Genomic DNA, 23,147 nt, shown 5'->3' with positions numbered 1-23,147 from the left:
ATCACATAAGTGCTCAAGTGATTGCACATTGTCAGCGGTAGGCTGAGCAACCATATACATGGAGATTCGCAAAGTGTGTGTGCAAGCAGCAAGACAATAGAACACCCATGGAAATAAAGGCATGTAAGTACTTAGGCCAGGCCCCTTCACCTTCACCATGATACATGAAAGTGGACGAGAGATCGAAAAACTCCCCCGTGATGGAGATATCTTCACGATTAAGAAAACATCGTAGGGGAAGAAGAGTGTAAGAATCCATGAAAGGTCTGCAAAGTTTCAAAACTGGATGAGAGGATAAAACTTGTCATCTGATCCTCCTTCTAGCGCCAAAAATGTTGACGATGATGGACTGGCCAACATGTCAAGGGGATTTGCACAGTAAGAAGTCCTAATTAGACCTTAGACCGTTTGGTGTAGGAGTCCTAGCAGTGGGTCGTAAGGTAATGCCTTGACTATGATGTCGCGTAGAGGAAAGTAAGATAACTCTGTCAGTAGCAAGGGTGTGACCACTCTGGTGAGTCAAGGAAGGTGAATGAGAGGTTCTAACACATGGGGGCTGAGATGAGTGTGCCCCTTGGAAACAGGTTGCAGTACTCAGCTGAGAAGGGAACACACGAGCGAAGATGCATCACAAGCTGGAAAGAAGATCACTCGACAATCCAAAGTGATGGTTAAACCAACAACACATCTGCAACAAGATTCATATAATCGCATACGAAGCAGTTCATACACAACTACGTAAGTTAAACAACATATATTGCTAAGCAACCAGAGTAGTCCAACTACAATAACAACATATGCATGAAAAGGTGCTAGCTCTTATTATATAAAGAAGTGTAAGTCCCAATCATACAATACATCCATGTAAACATGCTAGCCCCAATAGTGGAATGTTACAGCCACATCCACCTACTCCTCCAAAGAGATGAACTAGCTGCGTGCAGTGGAGAATCCAAGGCGCGTTACAATACTGTCCAAGCTTTCTCCAAGATAGTCTTATTAGAAGCTTGGCTGACCAAAAGCATTTATAATGAGTTATGAGGGACTATTTATAGCAAAGGGTGGGGTGACCCTTGATATTCCCCTTTGTTATAGTTCAACTACTGTCATGACTCTTCACTTACTCTATGATTGTTTCATGCAACTATTGACACTTGACTTACACTTGACATGACTCAACATTACAATGCACATGTACTCATGTGAGATAACATAGCTTGAGAAAGCCATGCAAGACATCACTAACGCTCAATCCAATGTGATGAGACTAATTCTTTGACATGATTGTGATGGTGAAGGTGGTGAGATGACGCTAAGATTGGTCATCCATGATGGTGTGCATGCATCTCATGGTGACATCTTGCTGAAGCGAACTCTTGCCTTTGTTGCAACCAATGCATTGGTTCAGCGCCTTCATCCAAATCATATGCTAACATGCACATGGTCTTCTTAGGTGCAGTTGAATTGACAACACATTGATGCATAGTGTCCACGCTAATCTTCAAGAGTGTGCTGGTGGTCATGTGCATCAACTTGCCAATGTACATGTTTAGCTCCAGTTGGACTTGCTTCTTGTCTTCGCCTTGGTGAGTGTGTTGAATAGGTTGGATTGCATGCATACGCACAATGACATGCATGTTGTTGAATCTCTTGCATGCGATCTGTTATCTCAAAATCAGGCCCTGGAAGGCTGCAGACCAGGAAGACTTCAAGTAACTATTTCAAACCTACTTAAGGCTGAGGCTTAGCCTCCTCAACCTGAGAGGGCTCTCTCTGGGTGTAATAATGATTTTGATTAAAAATAAGATGGCTAACTCTTGTAGAACAACTGTGACAAATATGAATGCTGGAAATAAATTAAACAAGTATCCATTGGGCCTATGGAGTCAACAACACTTCAATGTAACAAAGATCTTGACCTTACATGGAAGTCAGGGCATTCAACATTTGAATATTCAGAACATACACTCATATGGAACCACACAATTTATAGATGCATACAGGAAATCAGAGCACATTCAGTGAATTCTGAGTGATTATACATCCATACCACTGTAAACAAAACTAAGAAAAGGACAACATCACACATTCTGAATATAAGAAATCCTTCATGAATCTTGAGAAGTAAAATCAAAATTATATTACTGAAAGTGAGTCTTTACATAAGCCAAATACTATGCTCTATTATAAAGTTTTCCAACCCTGATTACACTGTTGTTTCAGCTATATATATAGAGCTCTTATTCTAACTGATCAATATTCCTCCTCCAGCATGAGGGGAATTCGAAAACTACTTCTAATACTGACCACTCTTAAACTCTAACTACTTAATAAATACAACAAAGTGTTGATTGGAGTTTTTAGAGATCTAAATCAAGTAGGATTCTAACACCGTGACAGTCTTGGTCTACAATCATCTTCGTTCTTTGACATCTGGTCCCCTTCTAGTTTGGCTGTGATGGGTCTTCAAGGCTCCATGTTTGTCTTCAATGTCACATGTTTTCCAATACCCTGAAATATAGGAAACTGCCCCTGTTTGTCGGTCCTTGGTTTGCCTCAAAATATTCGAATCCAAAGAAGCATGCCTTTATCCTTTAATTACCCAAAATAGAGCAGACTGCCACGTCCTTGATGTGCTGTCCACCGTTTTCATGTACCTGTGTGATGACAAAACCTTTCAAAAAGATTTGCCGCTTTGTCAATCATAATTGATCAACTGAATTGTAACATGCAGCTACAGCAGTTTCGTAGCGCGCTATGAAACTGCTGTGTAATTTCAAAAGCACAGTCTTCCTTTCATAGCTAAATGATCGCCACTGTTCATGGCTTAAGACTTCTCTTCTCTAATTACAAAATTTGGATGTTTGACCTCATTACAGCTGGCATTTCCATAATGCAAAAACACCAACTATCTTATTCAAGCTTACTTTGTCCAAATCACTAATAATCTCTTCACACTTGATAATGTGACGCATAAAGTTATCAGCGTATAGCTTTGAAGACTTTGATTCAACAATATGAACAATATCCTCATCAATATAAAAGTCAACATCCGCATTTGATATAATTCTTCCATCATGATCAATTGCATGAGTCTTATGCTTGTATGTCATAAGAGTTGTCCTTAAGGTAGACTCATCAACGTCCATAAAATTAGCGAGCTTTTCCATTGAGATGGATGTATACAACTTCAAGAAGCTCCGTAGACCTGACAAAAGCTGTTGCTGTCTTACTTCTGATAAGAACAGCTTCAACTGAAGCCTATATGCATCCTCGTTATAATTTACAAGAGCGTCATCATAGTTTGGTACTGAAGGAGTAATAAATTTAGGACAGGCATATGAAAAAAATTCGTCATACACAGCCTCATCACTTCTCTGCATTCTTGCCATCTTATCTCCATACTTCTCTTTCAGCTGATTGTTCACATTTTCCTCAACAAGCTTCATTTGTGGACAGATAGAGAGGCATATAGCCAATGGAGCATACATCTGTTCATTTTTCTTCAGAATTTGGTCAAACTGTGGAGAATTTTGATGGAACTGTTTGGTCTTTATTATATACAACAGAACTTGATTGAAGGCCCATATTGCCTCAACATACCTTCTCAACATAAGGTTGGCGAATCCATAATAATAAATAGTTGTGATATGGCTTCCAATCACTGAATTGTAGACACCTGTCTGGTTAACATCTATAGGTGCCAAGCACTTGAGTCCACTATAATAATCTCCAAGAAGGCAATGTACACGAAGTAGACCAATAATACTAAAGTATCCGAGAACCTTCAAAACATTGCTTCCTCCATTGTAGTCATATCCATCAGTTGCAGTAAATGTTAAATTACCTTCTTTCTCTTCCTCTAGGATCTGGATGATCACAGACTTCTCAACATGAGCCTGTAAATAGTTGAGAACACCATAGAAATTCCACACCTCATCACATTCCCACAGAAAAGCTAGTTCTTGATCAGTCTTCTGTGTTAGTAGAAAACAAGGGGAAGATATCTGTCACAGGCATTGCTGCTTTTTCCACCAACTCTCCAGGAAGACCATCCCCCTCAGCTTTGAACAGGTTTTTGAGAGCCATGAAATCTTTCTCTATTATTTCAGAATCGGACTTTGAAAAAGCACGAGAAGGACCTTCCCCCAGCAATACCAACAAAAAACCATCAAAACAGGCCTTCATTAATGCTGTAAAAACACGAGTACGAACTCTCGTATGGACAGTATCAGCTATAATTTCTAGGTTTGATTCAAGTTGTTCAAGAAATGGTCCTATCCTTGCACCCGCTGTTCCCCCAAGGTATAAACCATCCCAGAGCACAATACTCAAATCATGGAAAACCGCCTTGTATGCAGTACATTCACAAAGCTGCTGAATGCCCTCCTTACTGCCAGCCTGGGAAAATTCGAACTTGGCTTCAGGCGCACTTCCAATGGGTGCAAGAGTAACTTTTGATTTCTCATTATCTTTGGCAAAAAGATCCATCTTCCAACCATAGGATATTCTTTTTTCCAGTTGCTCTGTTTCAGTCCGAATGTGATGTAAGGTGTTGATCCGAACACACAGTTGTGACAGCGTCATAGGCTCAGAACTATTCATTGACACTATCTGAGATTTCCTTTTTCTTCCAAAACTTTGACCCAGTTGAGCATCTAGTAAGTGCTAGCAAAAGAGGAACATAATTGTTCTTGGATCCACATCCAGATTTAGTTTGGGAAATATAGCGCTGTAGAGCTCTATCAAGTCCAGCCACAAGATCTGGGAATAGATCTGAATGTTGAGATAATGGAAATTCAAAGAAAGCATCCAATGTCTCTTCAACAATCCTTAAAACTTCAGCTGCTGAGGGTGCATATTTCTCCTTGTTTACCACCAGAGTCCAGTCTTCTTGTTGCAAGCTCCTGTCCGCCCATTCGCGAAGTCTCTCTAGTCTTTCTTTGATCCATGTTCTTGACAAGTCTGCCAGAATAGAGTCAACCTCATACGGGGGCATTTCCCTTATGACCCCCTTTCCTCCATCTTCACAGTCCACTGAATCTTCAACAGCGATCTGCACAAGGTCCTTCTCTAACTTGTCTGCAGCTTCCAATACATGAACACTTTCAGGTGTCAATGCTATGACACCTGACAAGAACTGCTTCAAATCCCAGCAGACCCTGATCAAATGACACCTAATGACCTAAAACACAGCGAATTCTGATAAGTATGACAGCTAGGTGAGATTTTCTATGGATCAACAAAAAATCACCTAGACCGGGTTTCTGCGCTACGAAATCACATGAAACATGTTGTGCTGCGAAAACACCTAAAACTGACTTATGCGCTACGAAATCACCTAAGGAGCTTTGTAGCACATAATAACTTTTGAAAAAAACTGACACATGGAAATTGTGTGAATTATGAGACCAGTGGTGAATGAGGATGCACAGTGGACTCCTAAGACTCAGACTCTAAGGCAAACGAAAACTCAAACCTAGACTAGCACCGAATTTTTTACCATCAAACTAATGTGAGCGGTTTTGAAATTAGAATTCTTAAGTGATAACAGTGGCTCCACTTGGGATAGTGTGCTCCTGTAGTACACTAAGAACTCGCAGGTCCAGTGCCTTATCCATTATGACAAACAGAAATTTGCTTGACAAGCATCCCTTCAAGATTCTGGGGGCTTCACCTCAGGCTTGAGCTTGATGATCACCGTAGGAGAGAGAATTCTATATCTACTAAAAAAAAAATGCTCAGTCAACCTTGAGCTTATTTGCATTTTCCTACCTACCTACCCTATCAATTCAAACTTTCTTCAGCTCAATCAATGTGAAATTTCCAATGTAGCCAATCATTTGTCTTATCTGATATTTGAGTTTTTTGACTGCATCGGAGTTCAGAGCCACAATGATATTGTGATGACCAGTGCCACTGAAATTGCCTTTGATCTTCATAGAAAAACTGAAACACTGGGAAGTAAAACTCTTCCACATATTTGGCTATAGGATCCCAAAATACATGATCAGCTTGACTATTCTTGTAACTTTCTGGTTGTGCAAACTGATCTTCAACAATAGTGTACAGTTCCTCAATCGTGAAAGAGAAAGGAAGAAACACTCTCTCCTTGTGTTCTTCCATAGAAAGCTTCTGAAAATAATGATCATGATTATGAAAACTATATGCCTGAATTTGACCTTGTAAACCTTCAATATCTTTCTCAATGTCTTTAGCAACTTCATCCAAAAATTTCATCTTATCCTTTGCCTTGCACTCAAATGATTTTAGATACGAAGACAAGGACAAAGAAAAACTTTCATCTATTTCTTCATTAATATGATCATCATTCCATTGTTTGAAACCTTGAATTGAAGGAGAGTTTGCCACCACATCTGATCTATCTATCCATTCCTCCAAAAACATAAGCCAAAAGTCTTCAAATGACTTAATGGATTTGGTAGGAAATCTTTCAATCAACTGTTTACATTTCCCTTGAAATGAATCATAGAACAACATAATGCAAACATCCTCATGTTTAACTCTAAGAAGCTCTGTAAAATCACAAAATTCTGATATATGCTTCAAAGTTAAATTCAAATCTTCTCCGTTGAATTTTGGACCATTCCTTAGAAAATATGCATCCTTGGGAAAATGATTTGGGAAACCATGAATTCCTGAAAAATCTATGCATGCATACCTTGAAATAAGAATGGTAGCATCTGGGTCCTTCATAACTCCAGTGGAATCACCATGAATGTATGAATTTTGAATTCTTCAACAATGGAGTCGCCAAGGTAGATTGCAGCCTCGAAAATTCTTCTGAGCTCCTGCTACCTTCAGAAGTTCAGCTTCATGATTTCGGGAACGAATAATCTTCAGACTCCCGGCAGACGCACCAAAATGTTATCTCAAAATCAGGCCCTGGAAGGCTGCAGACCAGGAAGACTTCAAGTAACTATTTCAAACCTACTTTAGGCTGAGGCTTAGCCTCCTCAACCTGAGAGGGCTCTCTCTGGGCGTAATAATGATTTTGATTAAAAATAAGATGGCTAACTCTTGTAGAACAACTGTGACAAATATGAATGCTGGAAATACATTAAACAAGTATCCATTGGGCCTATGGAGTCAACAACACTTCAATATAACAAAGATCTTGACCTTACATGGAAGTCAGGGCATTCAGCATTTGAATATTCAGAACATACACTCATATGGAACCACACAGTTTATAGATGCATACAGGAAATCTGAGCACATTCAGTGAATTCTGAGTGATTATACATCCATACCACTGTAAACAAAACTAAGAAAAGGACAACATCACACATTCTGAATATAAGAAATCCTTCGTGAATCCTGAGAAGTAAAATCAAAATTATATTACTGAAAGTGAGTCTTTACATAAGCCAAATACTATGCTCTGTTATAAAGTTTTCCAACCCTGATTACATTGTTGTTTCAGCTATATATATAGAGATCTTATTCTAACTGATCGAGATTCCTCCTCCAGCATGAGGGGAATTTGAAAACTACTTCTAATACTGACCACTCTTAAACTCTAACTACTTAATAAATACAACAAAGTGTTGACTGGAGTTTTTAGAGATCTAAATCAAGTAGGATTCTAACACCGTGACAGTCTTGGTCTACAATCATCTTCGTTCTTTGACATCTGGTCCCCTTCTAGTTTGGCTGTGATGGGTCTTCAAGGCTCCATGTTTGTCTTCAATGTCACATGTTTTCCAATACCCTGAAATATAGGAAACTGCCCCTGTTTGTCGGTCCTTGGTTTTCCTCAAAATATTCGAATCCAAAAAAGCATGCCTTTATCCTTTAATTACCCAAAATAGAGCAGACTGCCACGTCCTTGATGTGTTGTCCACCGTTTTCATGTACCTGTGTGATGACAAAACCTTTCAAAAAGATTTGCCGCTTTGTCAATCATAATTGATCAACTGAATTGTAACATGCAGCTACAGCAGTTTCGTAGCGCGCTACGAAACTGCTGTGTAATTTCAAAAGCACAGTCTTCCTTTCATAGCTAAATGATCGCCACTGTTCATGGCTTAAGACTGCTCTTCTCTAATTACAAAATTTGGATGTTTGACCTCATTACAGCTGGCATTTCCATAATGCAAAAACAACAACTATCTTATTCAAGCTTACTCTGTCCAAATCACTAATAATCTCTTCACACTTGATAATGTGACGCATAAAGTTATCAGCGTATAGCTTTGAAGACTTTGATTCAAAAATATGAACAATATCCTCATCAATATAAAAGTCAACATCCGCATTTGATATAATTCTTCCATCATGATCAATTGCATGAGTCTTATGCTTGTATGTCATAAGAGTTGTCCTTAAGCTAGACTCATCAACGTCCATAAAATTCGCGAGCTTTTCCATTGAGATGGATGTATACAACTTCAAGAAGCTCCGTAGACCTGACAAAAGCTGTTGCTGTCTTACTTCTGATAAGAACAACTTCAACTGAAGCCTATATGCATCCTCGTTATAATTTACAAGAGCGTCATCATAGTTTGGTACTGAAGGAGTAATAAATTTAGGACAGGCATATGAAAAAAATTCGTCATACACAGCCTCATCACTTCTCTGCATTCTTGCCATCTTCTCTCCATACTTCTCTTTCAGCTGATTGTTCACATTTTCCTCAACAAGCTTCATTTGTGGACAGATAGAGAGGCATATAGCCAATGGAGCATACATCTGTTCATTTTTCTTCAGAATTTGGTCAAACTGTGGAGACTTTTGATGGAACTGTTTGGTCTTTATTATATACAACAGAACTTGATTGAAGGCCCGTATTGCCTCAACATACCTTCTCAACATAAGGTTGGCGAATCCATAATAATAAATAGTTGTGATATGGCTTCCAATCACTGAATTGTAGACACCTGTCTGGTTAACATCTATAGGTGCCAAGCACTTGAGTCCATTGTAATAATCTCCAAGAAGGCAATGTACACGAAGTAGACCAATAATACTAAAGTATCCGAGAACCTTCAAAACATTGCTTCCTCCATTGTAGTCATATCCATCAGTTGCAGTAAATGTTAAATTACCTTCTTTCTCTTCCTCTAGGATCTGGATGATCACAGACTTCTCAACACGAGCCTGTAGATAGTTGAGCACACCATAGACATTCCACACCTCATCACATTCCCACAAAGAATCTAGTTCTTGATCAGTCTTCTGTGTTAGTAGAAAACAAGGGGAAGATATCTGTCACAGGCATTGCTGCTTTTTCCACCAACTCTCCAGGAAGACCATCCCCCTCAGCTTTGAACAGGTTTTTGAGAGCCATGAAATATTTCTCTATTATTTCAGAATCAGACTTTGAAAAAGCACGAGAAGGAGCTTCCCCCAGCAATACCAACAAAAAACCATCAAAACAGGCCTTCATTAATGCTGTAAAAACACGAGTACGAACTCTTGTATGGACAGTATCAGTTATAATTTCTAGGTTTGATTCAAGTTGTTCAAGAAATGGTCCTATCCTTGCACTCGCTATTCCCCCAAGGTATAAACCATCCCAGAGCACAATACTCAAATCATGGAAAACCGCCTTGTATGCAGTACATTCACAAAGCTGCTGAATGCCCTCCTTACTGCCAGCCTGGGAAAATTCGAACTTGGCTTCAGGCGCACTTCCAATGGGTGCAAGAGTAACTTTTGATTTCTCATTATCTTTGGCAAAAAGATCCATCTTCCAACCATAGGATATTCTTTTTTCCAGTTGCTCTGTTGTAGTCCGAATGTGATGTAAGGTGTTGATCCGAACACACAGTTGTGACAACGTCATACGCTCAGAACTATTCATTGACACTATCTGAGATTTCCTTTTTCTTCCAAAACTTTGACCCAGTTGAGCATCTAGTAAGTGCTAGCAAAAGAGGAACATAACTGTTCTTGGATCCACATCCAAATTTAGTTTGGGAAATATAGCGCTGTAGAGCTCTGTCAAGTCCAGCCACAAGATCTGGGAATAGATCTGAATGTTGAGATAATGGCAATTCAAAGAAAGCATCCAGTGTCTCTTCAACAATCCTTAAAACTTCAGCTGCTGAGGGTGCATATTTCTCCTTGTTTGCCACCGGAGTCCAGTCTTCTTGTTGCAAGCTCATGTCCGCCCATTCGTGAAGTCTCTCTAGTCTTTCTTTGATCCATGTTCTTGACAAGTCTGCCAGAATAGAGTCAACCTCATACGGGGGCATTTCCCTTATGACCCCCTTTCCTCCATCTTCACAGTCCACTGAATCTTCAACAACGATCTGCACAAGGTCCTTCTCTAACTTGTCTGCAGCTTCCAATACATGAACACTTTCAGGTGTCAATGCTATGACACCTGACAAGAACTGCTTCAAATCCCGGCAGACCCTGATCAAATGACACCTAACGACATAAAACACAGCGGATTCTGATAAGTATGACAGCTGGGTGAGATTTGCTATGGATCAGCACAAAATCACCTAGACCAGGTTTCTGCGCTACGAAATCACATGAAACATGTTGTGCTGCGAAAACACCTAAAACTGACTTATGCGCTACAAAATCACCTAAGGAGCTTTGTAGCACATAATAACTTTTGAACAAAACTGACACATGGAAATTGTGTGAATTATGAGACCAGTGGTGAATGAGGATGCACAATGGACTCCTAAGACTCAGACTCTAAGGCAAACGAAAACTCAAACCTAGACTAGCACCGAATTTTTTACCATCAAACTAATGTGAGCGGTTTTGAAATTAGAATTCTTAAGTGATAACATGATCAACAACATGACTCACCATATCTGCTTCGTGTCAACTACTGGGATGGATCTTTAACCTGTAAGGGCGTAGTTTCATCTGTAAGTTCATGTTGTGCTCACTGTTGTTCTTGTTCCTGCTACAACTCATTCATCTGTTTGTGTAGCTTCATGTTCTTCCTGAGTTGTTGTTTCAGCACATGCAACTCCTTATTTGTTCCATTATTTGTCTTCGCGTGATCTTCGTGTCACGCTGTCACCTCATAGCCTAAATCTCCAAAGTTTGTTTCATTATCGATGGATCTGCTTGATCTTGTAACTTTGTTTTGCCTCTGTCTTATCAAAAAACTTCATCTTGCATTCATTGCATTCGCTGCATTTGTTATATTCACTGTGTTCCCTGCATTCATTGTGTTCGATATGCTTCCTTCAACTGTTGGTCATGATGTTGTTTTTTGTGATATCTTGATGTTCTTATCTATGAACAATTTGATTCTTCGTGAGTAGGCTGTCTGATAGACATTTGATCGATTGCATCTTTGGGTGTGCTCTGAACAGTGCCTTCGACTCTACCCCCTTGGAAACCATTGTACCTGCACTGTTGAGAGGCAGATGAACACCTGCAATACCTGTGTGACTGATCATGAAGGTTACGCAATTTTGTCTAGGAGGTCGGGACACTGACTGCCAAGACTGCACGAGGCACAGTTTGGGCAATTGGGAGACTAACTTACTATTGGAACTATGCAATGCACAATCCAATCTGGTTACTCAGTGCTACAATTGTGTAATGCACAATATCATCTGGAAATGGTTGCAAGCCTAGTGATTGCATTGTGCAATTTTCTTGGCCAGCAATCATTGTCCCTCAGGATTGCGCAAAGTAGGCCTAGGGAATAGCTGCTAGGTAGAAATGCACATTTATGTAGAGGAAGGCAGAGCCTTCCCTCTCAATATTGTGCAATGCAATCTAGTGAGGTGGAGTTTGGGCCAAGGTTGGCCAGACTTTCCAATGGGCAATTGAACATGAACGTGAATGCACGCTGATACTGAGTGTAAGATTAAGAGAATGATCATGCATGCAAATGGTGAATGACAGATTCAGAAAATGGAACAACATGCATGTGGGTGAGGCGAGTCATAGAATTGGTGACTATTCGTGAAAAACAGTTTCATGGATGCAACAATAGTGAGATGTTGACGAAAACTGAAATGGTGCTAGGACAAGCTAATATACATGTAAATGAAAACAAGCATTCAAGGAAATCATGAAAACAATACTCATACAAGAGAAAACACAAAAAGTGACAAAAATGGAAAACAAGGCATGGGAAGGGGGCTTACCCCAAAACAACTAAGCTGAATGTGCCGAATGAGCTCTGCAACACCCGATTGATGAGTTTCAATAACATCAAGTTTGAGACGTGCATGCCACAACTCTTGGGAAAGCAACACTTGGTGGGAGGCTTTTGAAATGATCCTTGCATGTGACCTCCACTTTCTAAATATATATCCTTAAAACAAGGGACGTGTTTGCATGCTACCATGGGAGAAGTAGCCCATGCATGCAAGTCTATTTTTCTTGGTCCTGGAGGGAACTGGTCAACTCAACTGCACATGAAAGAGGCTGTTTGACTGCTTGAAGGAAATGCACATTTTTGGATGGGAGCTGAGCTGACTGCCCAGGATATTTGCACAATTTTTGGGGTAGAGTAGCTGACTGCTACCCAAATTTGTGCAAATTATGGGTTGAGTAGCCCTGCTAGGGAAATTTGCACAATTTCTTTTGGGGGTGTTGGCTGGAAGAATTGCGTAAATCTGGAGCCCATCAGGCTGCCAGACAGAATTGCACAATTTTTGGAGGGAAGGATGGTTGCACTCCAAAAATGCACAATTTTCTTGGGGAAGCTACTCAGCTTGCAGCTGGACCAAGTCCGGGTGAAAAACCTATGAGGGGAATGCATCAAGCTGTGCTCGATAGGCTACATTTGTGCACGAAAAACACTGAAGCTTGTGTACTTGATGAAGCAAGACAAAGTTTTGTGAAGGGTTGGTAGGGAGGCTCCAAAACAGGCTAAGGAAAAATTTTGGAGGGTGGTTGTCACCGCTACAAGTCAAAAAGGTAATCCCACTTGGTTAGGTGGTGGAGTCAAATATGTATCCCCACTTGGTTGGGTGATTGATGTAAGTACGAGTCCTTGGCGATAGGAAGGTCATACTCAGTAGAGTTATAGAGTCATGTTCTTCATTTGAAAATCTTTCTAAATATTTAGCATGTGCTCGGGGGAAGCATGGAAAATATAGTGCAAATCATATCCAAAGGGAGAGCTTTGGTCCACCCTTTTCCCTTGATGTCAAAGGGGAGAGTATCTTGGTGTTTGAATAACACTTATTTGATGTATATAATAGGTTTCTACATGTTGAGGTGATCAACACCAATATGGTTTCCATCAAGTCCAAAAGGGGATATTGTTGGCATTATGATGCATGTTTTTTCCTTAATGGGAAACTCACTTATAACAGAACAAGTATATGGTAACTAGATGAATCCTGTTGTCACTCACTGTATTATAATTTTTCAGCTGTGAAAAGGGTGAAAACTAGCAGTGATGTTTGAAGCCATCTCCCAAGACACAAAAGCTCTCAAAGCTAAATTGGTCACTCTCCATTGGATAGTTCTTGGAATAAGCTTTCCTACGGTAGGTGGAAGTCCAAAAATGGACTTCTGGATCAGAAGTTAGAGTAGATTGAAGATACCCTTTGAAAGTCGGAAAAAACCAAGGGGAGGCTAATCATAATCATAGTTTCCTAAGAGCAGTGGTGAGGAAGGACAAAAAAACTTGCAATCAATGATAGCTGATATCGACGATCACAAACTTTGGAGGTCCATGGTCATCGCAATTGCATATCGCAGTTAGGCAACACAGTCTATCGGTTGATCAAAAGTTGGAGGTCCCGTGTGTCAGACTTCCAACAATATCGAATGTCCCACAATATCGGCGATCGATGATTTTGGATGGGATAGGGGTTAAAAAGATTGCGAAGTGGAAAAGTCCTGATATAATATAAAGTCACCAGGAGGGGCCAAAATACCATTTAACAAAGGATTGCAACGAAAAAACAAGAGCAGGTGGGCCCCTTCTCTCTCCTCGAGGGGGCCACATGGTAGAATACCATTGGTCCTGATGAATCCACATGGTAGTTGAAGTCATCATGACATGGTAGTATGGAGATGATGTGGAAGTAAACATATGACATGGCAGTATGGAGGACACATTGTATGCCGATCTGGCATTTTCAGGGTCCTATGGGGGAATTTCCAGGTGACACATGTCACCACTCATAAAGTGACATGTGGTAGTGATGATATCACCCATCGCAAATTGGAAATCAACGAGACAAGGCAAGGTTCCTCCTCTACTAAAGTCCCTTCCGAATTGTGATTGCGATATGCGAAGACCCTCTTGGATGCGATATTTCATGTATCATGCTTTGTGAAATTTTCACGTCTAGAAAATCGGGCATTGCTATGAAAGGAGGTAAAGAGGCTCTCTCTCCTATATTTCAATTGTTATACCCCAGGTGGGCCCAATCCCGTAGATCAACGATTGCAAGTGTCGAGGGGAGATATCAAAGGCAAGCATTATAAAGCACTGGTATGTGGTATTCTATGTAACAAAGGAAAAAGCCCCCGGGAGGGTAGTCCAAAGGCCCTAGCACCTGAGGACTAAGCACTTGATCATGGCCCCCGGTCACCTGAAGAAAAAGGGACTAATGTGGATCGAAAGGCCCTCTCCTGTAAAGATTCTTTTATGGAAATTCCCAATGTGATAACTCTACAACTAGGTAGTATAGAACTTTAAAGACATGATGGGTCGGTAGTTGTGGCATTTAAGAAAGGAGATGGAGCATTCAAACTCGGCATGGACAAACCCATACAGGCTCCTCGTGACACGAAAATAGGGTTAACAATGATAGAAGTAAACGAAGACTTGGATGCTTGGGAGGACTTGATTATCCAGCATGGGGCTCCACTCAGGACTGCCAAGACATTCTCCAATTCTAGTCAGTAATAGACAACTCACAGTCGACCCACTCCATGCTCTGGAGAATGAGCGATTCAAAAATTTAAGGTGAAAGCTATAGAAAACGGCTGAGAAACAAGAAAGGCACATCATGGCAAAGACATGTCTTGATCATAGGCCTTCACAGGAACAATAGAGGGACACTTCATCATATTTAAGCTTTCCTTTTCTTTTCATTATGCTGTAATTTCTATTTTTCCAAGAACGGAATCAAATCCAATTGTAATCATTTTGGGTAGCAGGCCTTGCACACTGAGACAACTAATCTAGTAGATAATTGGAGCTCGAGTTGGGAAATTTTGTAACTGTTAATTCCAGCTCTCCCTCTTCTTATAAATAGGGGGAAGAAACTCTTAATAAAGGCTCCATAATTTTGCAGCTACATGTTTGATTTCTACGATTCCACTTTTGGTTCTACTTGCCTATTCATGAGGAACTTTAGCGATATCTGGCTGAATGTAAATGGACTGGTATGCTGGACTCACATTGGATTAATAAAACTATTTGGTGATTCCAATCAGAAATGTGTAGTATGTTTTCCCCTCTACCAATCTCATTTTCATTTATGTTTTATTCTTCTATTGAAATTATGTAATGAAGATGTCGATCTCATGTTTTCATAGTTGTATATTTTTCTGCTATATAGAGAACAATACCTATGTGTATTACCAATTTACTTATGTTATTCAATAGCCTACAATACTTGTAGTAATTACAAATTTACTTGTTTTATTCCATAGCCTTTAGTACCTATATGAGCATAGATTTACTTACAGTATTTAGTGATAAGCATACTCATGATATATAGATTTTGGGACCTTAATTAGCCTCTACTATTTCTATCATAACATCTCCTTCGTCTTCCATAATTCTGCTGGAATATTGTTGCTTAGAATTCTATATTGTTTACAATCCTATGCATTAGATACCCCTCCTCTTTTTCCTCCTCTTCATGTTACTACAACACCAATATTGAGGCTACCTATTGTTGTGTGTCGGCCACCATAAAAGACATTTCTCATTGAGGTTGCCCCGATTTACCCCTTACACATTTGGATCCATGCATTGGATTGAGTTTACATTACTGAGGGGCTATTGAACCACACCTTTATAATATTTTTAAATATGTGACCATTAGAGTGCAACAAAAACCCCACTCATAATCTTCCATGCACTTCTCTAACTAAGATGTCCTAGGTACTGTTCTACAATCAACCAAAAAGGTTGTCTCTAGGAATATTTCTATATCTCCTGAAGCACTACTGCTACAAGTGCTCGAAAAAGAAACAACATCTTTCTAGCATCGTTGAAGGGGAACATATTAGAACATTTTTCCCTAAGTACGAATTTCTTTTACATATCTTTTGTTAGGTGAGCAAGGGAAGTGGGGGTTGAAGATCTCTCAGCTTGGTGACTCCACTGTTTTAATTTTATGCCAAGACTCCTGGTGACTCCACCATCTACATCATTATTTAATCATCCTGGCATTCAAGTAGCCTCATACTCAGTCTCATACTAAAGCAGCTAGAAATTTTCCCCGCCGTTGATGCCGAGATCACTCACTTAGGGGGTTTTCAAGATGGCCATTCCTATACTCCTAGCCAACCGATTTGACCCACTAGATTTTTCTTCTATCGCTGGTTATCCCAATCATGTCCCTTCTTTTCATGAACTAAATACCTATTTTCCTAGATTCTGTGGAAACACAGAAAGAAGTCCTAACTAGCGTTTGAAGGATTTTCATGAATGTGGAACAATAGGATATTATTTTTGAAGATATGAAAATCAAATTGTTCATGTATTCTTTAGATGAGGATGTTTGAGTTTAGTATAAAAAAAATCCCTCATGGTAGCATGTCTTCCTCAAAATGTTTTCATATAGCATTCAATCATTATTGCAAAAGGTTATATCTGCCAAATGCTCTGTTTAAAGATTACTGCACATATTTTAATGTTGAAAATAGTCCTGTGGTAAATGGCTCTGCTGAAGATGTTTTCAAGACTCCATTCTAAGAAGACATCTCTCAGCAAGAAACATTGCATAGTGATCAAGAAAGGGAGACAACTACTAATTTTCGACATGAATTCCATGATCTGGTAGACGACTACATGGTATCTTTATATGACTTGCAAAAGTATACATCTATTCTAAGGTACGTGTCAAACCTTTGGTTTGAAGCTCTTATGGGATAAATACACATGTTAGCCATTGATTATCAAGAGCACATCCCCATTAGAATGTTCTTGAAGGAACTTGAAAGAGTTGAACATCAACTACCAAGTTGGGGTCACAGATCAAAATTTTGGTCCAATGATTTTTCATGGTGCATGTTAGTTGTAATTTTTAAATTTTAGTAGCAAGGAGGCATTAGGATCAGCACCCAAATGTTGTTCTGGCTCCATTGGAGGGTTGAAATCACTTAGGAGAATTAATACCCTTTACGTAATTAGGAATTGCAGATAAATAACCTCCCCATATGAGCATTTAATTTCTAGTTCTTAGAATTTTTATTTCTGCATTTCAATTAATGAGGAAAGGACTCCCAACAAATAAAGCCTCATTGAGATTTTCTGGTTTTATAAGTTCATTATATTTTTAACTCCATGCCCAATGGTGAAGGATACTAGTCTACAGGTTCTCAACACCTTGCTAGCAAGGCACTGTCCCCATTTCGAGCCAATGTTGCCACACACTGATTATGAGTTTTCAGAAGTGAAAAGGGTGAAAAAGAGTTTTGAAGTTCGAAGCCATATCCCAAGCCACAAAAGCTCTCAAAGCTAAATTAGACCCTCTCCATTGGATAGTGCTCAAAATAAGCTTTCCAACAATAGGTGGAAGTCCAAAAATGGACTTCTAGATTAGGAGTTAGAGTAGATTGAAGATACCATGTGGAAGGTAGAAAACAAAGAGGAAAAGACGAAGGGGAGGCTAATCGTAATCACAGTTTCCTAAGAGCAGCAGTGGAGAAGGACAAAGAAACTTGCGATTAGTGATCATCGATATTGGCGATTGCAAATTTTATAGGCCCATGGTCATTGAAATCACATATTGCACTCGGGTAGCACAGTCTATCAGCTGATTGGCGGTTGGAAGTCCCGCATGTTGTAATTCCAACAATATCAGAGGTCTTTCAATATCGGCAATCGACGATTCTCGATGGGACCGAGGTTAAGAAGATTGTGGAGTGTAAAAGTCCCTGTATAGTGTAAAGTCATTGGGAGGGGCCGAAAAACCATTTAAAAAAGGATTGTAGTGAAAAACCAAGGGCAAGTGGGCCCTTTTCTCTCTCCTCTAGGGGGCCAGGTGGTGGAATAACATTGGTCCTGATGAATCCACATGGAAGATGATGTCATCATGACATGGCAGTACAGAGATGATGTGGTAGTACGAAGATGATGTGGTAGTATGTTGAGCCTTAGTTTTGGTCTTATTTTTGCTCAAAGAAACTTACTTATCCATCTATTTTCCATCCATTTTCCCTTAATTTATCCCATTTTGATGTATATTTGATATCCATTCAGGTATTTAATTTTAATTTTGCAATTTCTAAAGTTTTTATGAAAATTTGGTTTTTAGTGCAAAATTGGCAGATTCAGAAATTCCCGTAATAGCTCTATGGTTGATATGGTTGCAGGACACTTGGGCACGAATGGAATGCATGGATGGAAAGCTTGGAAACTAGGACTAAGCCAACAATGCTTAGTTCGAACTGAACAAGCTTTATTAGGACCATTTGGTGCTAGTCAACCATGACTAGTCATGCAGGAATCCCATAGAAATAGCGCTGTTTTGAGTTTACATAGGAATGGTCATCTTTCTTGGGTTGGGGATAATAAATTCGATTTGGATAGGTGGATGGGAGTAGATGGGTTTGTTTGAGTGATTATAGATCAGTTTGTTCATGACACTTCTTATTTAAAGCCAAAACTTTGATGGCTTATGTATTGATTTTTGATATATTTTTATGCTGAGACATATTTTGGATTGAGAAGTAATTTGAATACTTGTGTTATTATTATTTTTCTGTGCAATGCTATGGATGTGTGACTGATCTAAGCTTCTGATATCACCTCTCAAAGTGTGCAAGGCAAGGGTGGAGGGCCCCCACTCCAAGCTAAGTACACTTCCATGATAAACTAGTTTTATTTCATTGCAATTTGGTTAATTGTAGCACTAGTTTTTCAAAGCTTTATTTCAGTTTGTTTTATGGTTTATGCATAGTGATTGATTTCATTTGTTAATAGCTTATTCATCACTTTATTGAGTTGGAAAAACAGATGTTCAAGTTGGACATTCCTTCTACTAAATGATGAATCAAAACTAGTTCCTTTTTGTTTACATGCAAGCAGTTTTATTTCCATTTAGATTTGGATATTGAGATGAATAAATTATGATGGAATATCTTATGTGTCTCTTAAGTTAAGAGCTTATTTCATTTATAATTTATGCATCTTGAGCTTTTGGTTTCAATCTCTGATTCATTAAGTGATAATTGAGGTGAAGGTGGACTTCTTGAGTTCAAGAACCCTTTCAATACTTTTCTCTTTTTGAGCTGATTGAATTAGAGTTATAAGATGTATTATCTTTAGTTTTTGAATAACTTATCTTTCAAGGTTTGGTTATATCTGATCTTCACATATAGTGAACTTGCCTCAAAGCATAAACAACCCGGATTGATAAGAAATAAATGTGTTAATTTAGGACCATAAGTTAGCTCAACATTTTGGCGCCGTTGCCGGGGAGGCAAAAATCGGCATAGCCAATAGAAAGATAAAAAAAATTCAAAATCACAAAAACATTAGTTACATTTCATTTTAGATATGTTTCTTTATGCCTAGATATAGAGATCCTCAAGGTAGATTTATTAAAAACCCCCCAACAATAGAAATAGGATCATCTCACACTCCTGTTACTGGTAATCCAATAATTGAGGAGTTGATAGAAAAGCAAAGAACTGGTCAAAGATTAACCTTGATTGAAAGGAAAACTTTGTTAGCTTGGGAAGCAAAGCAAAAATTCTCCACTTCCGGAAAACAAAAAGAGAAGGGAAAACAAATTGTTTTTCCATCCATCGATCCTCCTATCTTCCCACAACTTGAAATTCCACTTGAAATTGAAATAACTCAAACAATGGCAGAAGAGGGACATGGATCCATTCATCTTAATCCTGAACAACAAAGAGCTGAAAATGAAAGACAACAAAGAGAATGGAGAAGGAAGAGAGAGGAAGAGAGAGGAAGAGGCAAAACAAGAAAATGATAGGAAGCTAGAAAACGACCGGAAAAGACAAGAAGATGGACTTGACCAAGAAACTACTTTCGGTTTTCTGATAATAGATACAAGTGCAATACTGGGAGAAGAAGTAAAAATGAAAAACATTCTACCTTCTGTGTTGCCAAACTTCTATGGAATGTCTACAGAAGATCCTGATTCATTCATGTTTGAATTTGATATCTTATGTAGAACATATGGCTATACTGATGATGTTCATAAGCTTCGTCTTTTTCCTGCAACATTAAAAGCAGCAGCTTTAAAATGGTTTATGGGTTTAGGAGAACAAACAATAGCCTCCTGGGATGATATGCGAACCGTCTTCCTTAAGAAATATCAAGCTTATTGTAGATCTAGAGATTCAAAGGAAGATGTGTTTAGAATGACACAACAAGAAAATGAAAATCTAGAAGAATATTTAGAAAGATTCGCATATAATCTTCAGAAGTCTAAACAACATTCTCTAACTCCAGAAACTGTTCGCACAATCTTTCTCAAAGGTGTAAGGGATGAATACCTTGACATTTTGAATGTGATGGGCAAGGGAGATATTTCAAATCTTCCATTCGATGAAATTGTCGAGTTATGTCAGAAATATTCTAGAGGAAGATCAAAAACCGGAAGAAGGGAAGTGAGTTCCAAAGCAGCAAAGTCAGCTGCAGGAGGGATAACAAGAGCTGAAATAGGAAGTATATTGGAAAATTTCAAAACAGATCTTTTGAGTACATTAGGGACACAAATAGATGTGCTAAAGGCAAACAAGAAAAAGGAGGAACAAGAGCAAGCCTTAGCAATATCTTGTTCAAAATGTAAAAAGAAACATCCATTGAGAGACTGTCCTTTGGATAGTATTCAGGTTTATGGTCTTTGTACAGGCAATCATTCCACAGAGGGTTGTGTAAAATTGAAAGAGTTACAAATAAACTCAATGGAAGAAGTGCCAGGAACAAAAGGTTTCTATTATGTTGCACCATGGAGACCATGGCCACCTAGAATGCCTCCACCAAATCAGCCACAATTCCCTCAGCAAAATTATGCTTATCCACCTTATAATCCTTGGACCCCTCCAATGCCATGGCAAGCTTGGCCTCCACAACAATATTCACAACAACCTGCACAAGGATGGAGAGGATATAGTTATGGAAACCAACAACCTCAACAGTATCAACAACAATACCAGCAACAAAATCAACAACCATTTTCATATCCACAATATCCGCAATCCATACCCTTTCAACAACAACATTCTGTATATCCGCCATCCATCCCATTTCCACAACAGAATCCTCCACCGTTGTTGACCCAACCACAACAATTACAGCTACCTACAAATCAACCCAGACCAACTCAATTGCCAGCACAACCAATGGCCAATCCAAATAACAGGGTGGACAAATCTGCATACACTGTAGAGGAAGCAGCATGTTATCCTACATATTCGATCCTTCCTCTTGATGATGTCCATCTAAGGTCTGGAAAAGTACTTAAGAAGGATTCTCCTCCCATAATAGAAGAACCAACTGAACAGGGAGAATCATCTGAAACATCACAAGCTGAGGTACAAAATCAGAAAGGAACAAATGTTACACAAACACCACCTTATCCTGAAAGGTTGGTGGAGCAACAGAATCAAATAACCCTTCCTGAATTTGATATCTTATATGAGTTAAAAAATGCATATGTCAAAATTCCTTTACTAAAAGCAATTAAAGAAATACCGATATATGAAAAAACAATAAATGAATTGTGCATTTGGAAAGAAAGAAAGAAGAAGGATCCTACAACAATCCAAGTCATTGGTAAGTTAGCAAGTCTCATGTCTACTCAAACTATAGTAGAAAAATATATTGATCCTGGTATCCCAATGGTTACCATATCAATAAATACCAAACACACTAATAGACTTGGGAGCAGCTATAAATGTAATGACAATGGAGACAATGAAAACTTTGCAATTGAACAACATTAGATCAACTTCAACAGTATTAGAATTAGCAGATAGATCTAAAGTTGTTCCTGAAGGAATGTTAGAAGATATCATAGTCTCCTTGGATTCATGGGAGTATCCTATTGACTTCTTGATCTTGCAACCAAAGACAAACTTGGGAGGACATCCTCTGATTTTAGGCAGACCATGGTTAGCCACTGCTGATGCCTTCATAGGATGCAGATATGGAAGTATGATAATTTCACATGGAGATGAAAGGAAACATATCACTCTTTATTCACCTGCACAAGCCACTTCTTTAGAATCAATACTTGAAACTCAGGAAAAGCAACAGACAAAAGCAGTTTTAAGTATCAATCAATTCTTTGATTTTAGAGAAGAAGAAGCGAATGAAGATTTGATGGACCTTTTTATCTCAGAGCCAAGTATCTCAGAGCAGCTTAGAGAAGCTCAATATGAAGCTGCAAATGACCTTTTGAATCAATGTTTTCAGGAAACCTGTACTATTCAAACCTTGCAGAAATCTTTTACGGAAATCTTTCCTGTAAACATTGTCTCCAAACCTACAACAAAAACAATTGAGGTATATCCTGGAAAGCAATTAAACATTGGAAATCAATTGCAATCAGCACAAGAGCAAGAGGTAATTGCACTATTACAGAAATATTCAAAAGCTTTTGCTTGGGATTATACTGATATGCAGGGAATTCATCCTAGCACATGTATCCACCACATCTACACCGATGACCAACTTAAACCTGTCAGACAACCTCAAAGAAGAATGAATCAAATGATGAAGGAAATAGTGAAAGAAGAGTTACAAAAATTGTTTCAAGTTGGATTCATTTACCCCATTTCAGAGTCAATGGGTTTCTCCACTGGTTATTGTGCCAAAGAAAAATGGAAAATGGAGGGTATGTGTAGACTATCAGGAATTAAACAAAGCTACACTCAAAGATCATTTTCCTCTACCTTTCATTGATCAAGTATTAGACTCATTAGCTGGCAAGAATTTTTTCTCCTTCTTAGATGGGTTTAGCGGATACAATCAGATCAGAATAGCAGAAGAAGACCAGGATAAAACA

General features: G+C 39.0%; 4 pseudogenes; all 4 read right to left on the bottom strand.

Moving 5' to 3' along the window:
• Positions 1-2,873: 2,873 nt before the first annotated feature.
• LOC149145603 (uncharacterized) lies at positions 2,874-3,971 on the bottom strand (annotated as a pseudogene).
• On the bottom strand, positions 3,970-8,098 carry LOC149145602 (protein unc-13 homolog; annotated as a pseudogene).
• On the bottom strand, positions 8,098-9,195 carry LOC149145601 (uncharacterized; annotated as a pseudogene).
• Positions 9,194-23,147, bottom strand: part of LOC149145600 (protein unc-13 homolog) — a 53,933-nt pseudogene continuing 39,979 nt past the window's right edge.

The sequence above is a fragment of the Pinus tabuliformis genome, chromosome X, assembly GCF_031772625.1.
Source record: "Pinus tabuliformis cultivar Carrire ecotype Pingquan chromosome X, CPIR1, whole genome shotgun sequence".
Classification (NCBI taxonomy): domain Eukaryota; kingdom Viridiplantae; phylum Streptophyta; class Pinopsida; order Pinales; family Pinaceae; genus Pinus; species Pinus tabuliformis.
This window is presented reverse-complemented; position numbering and strand designations above follow the sequence as displayed.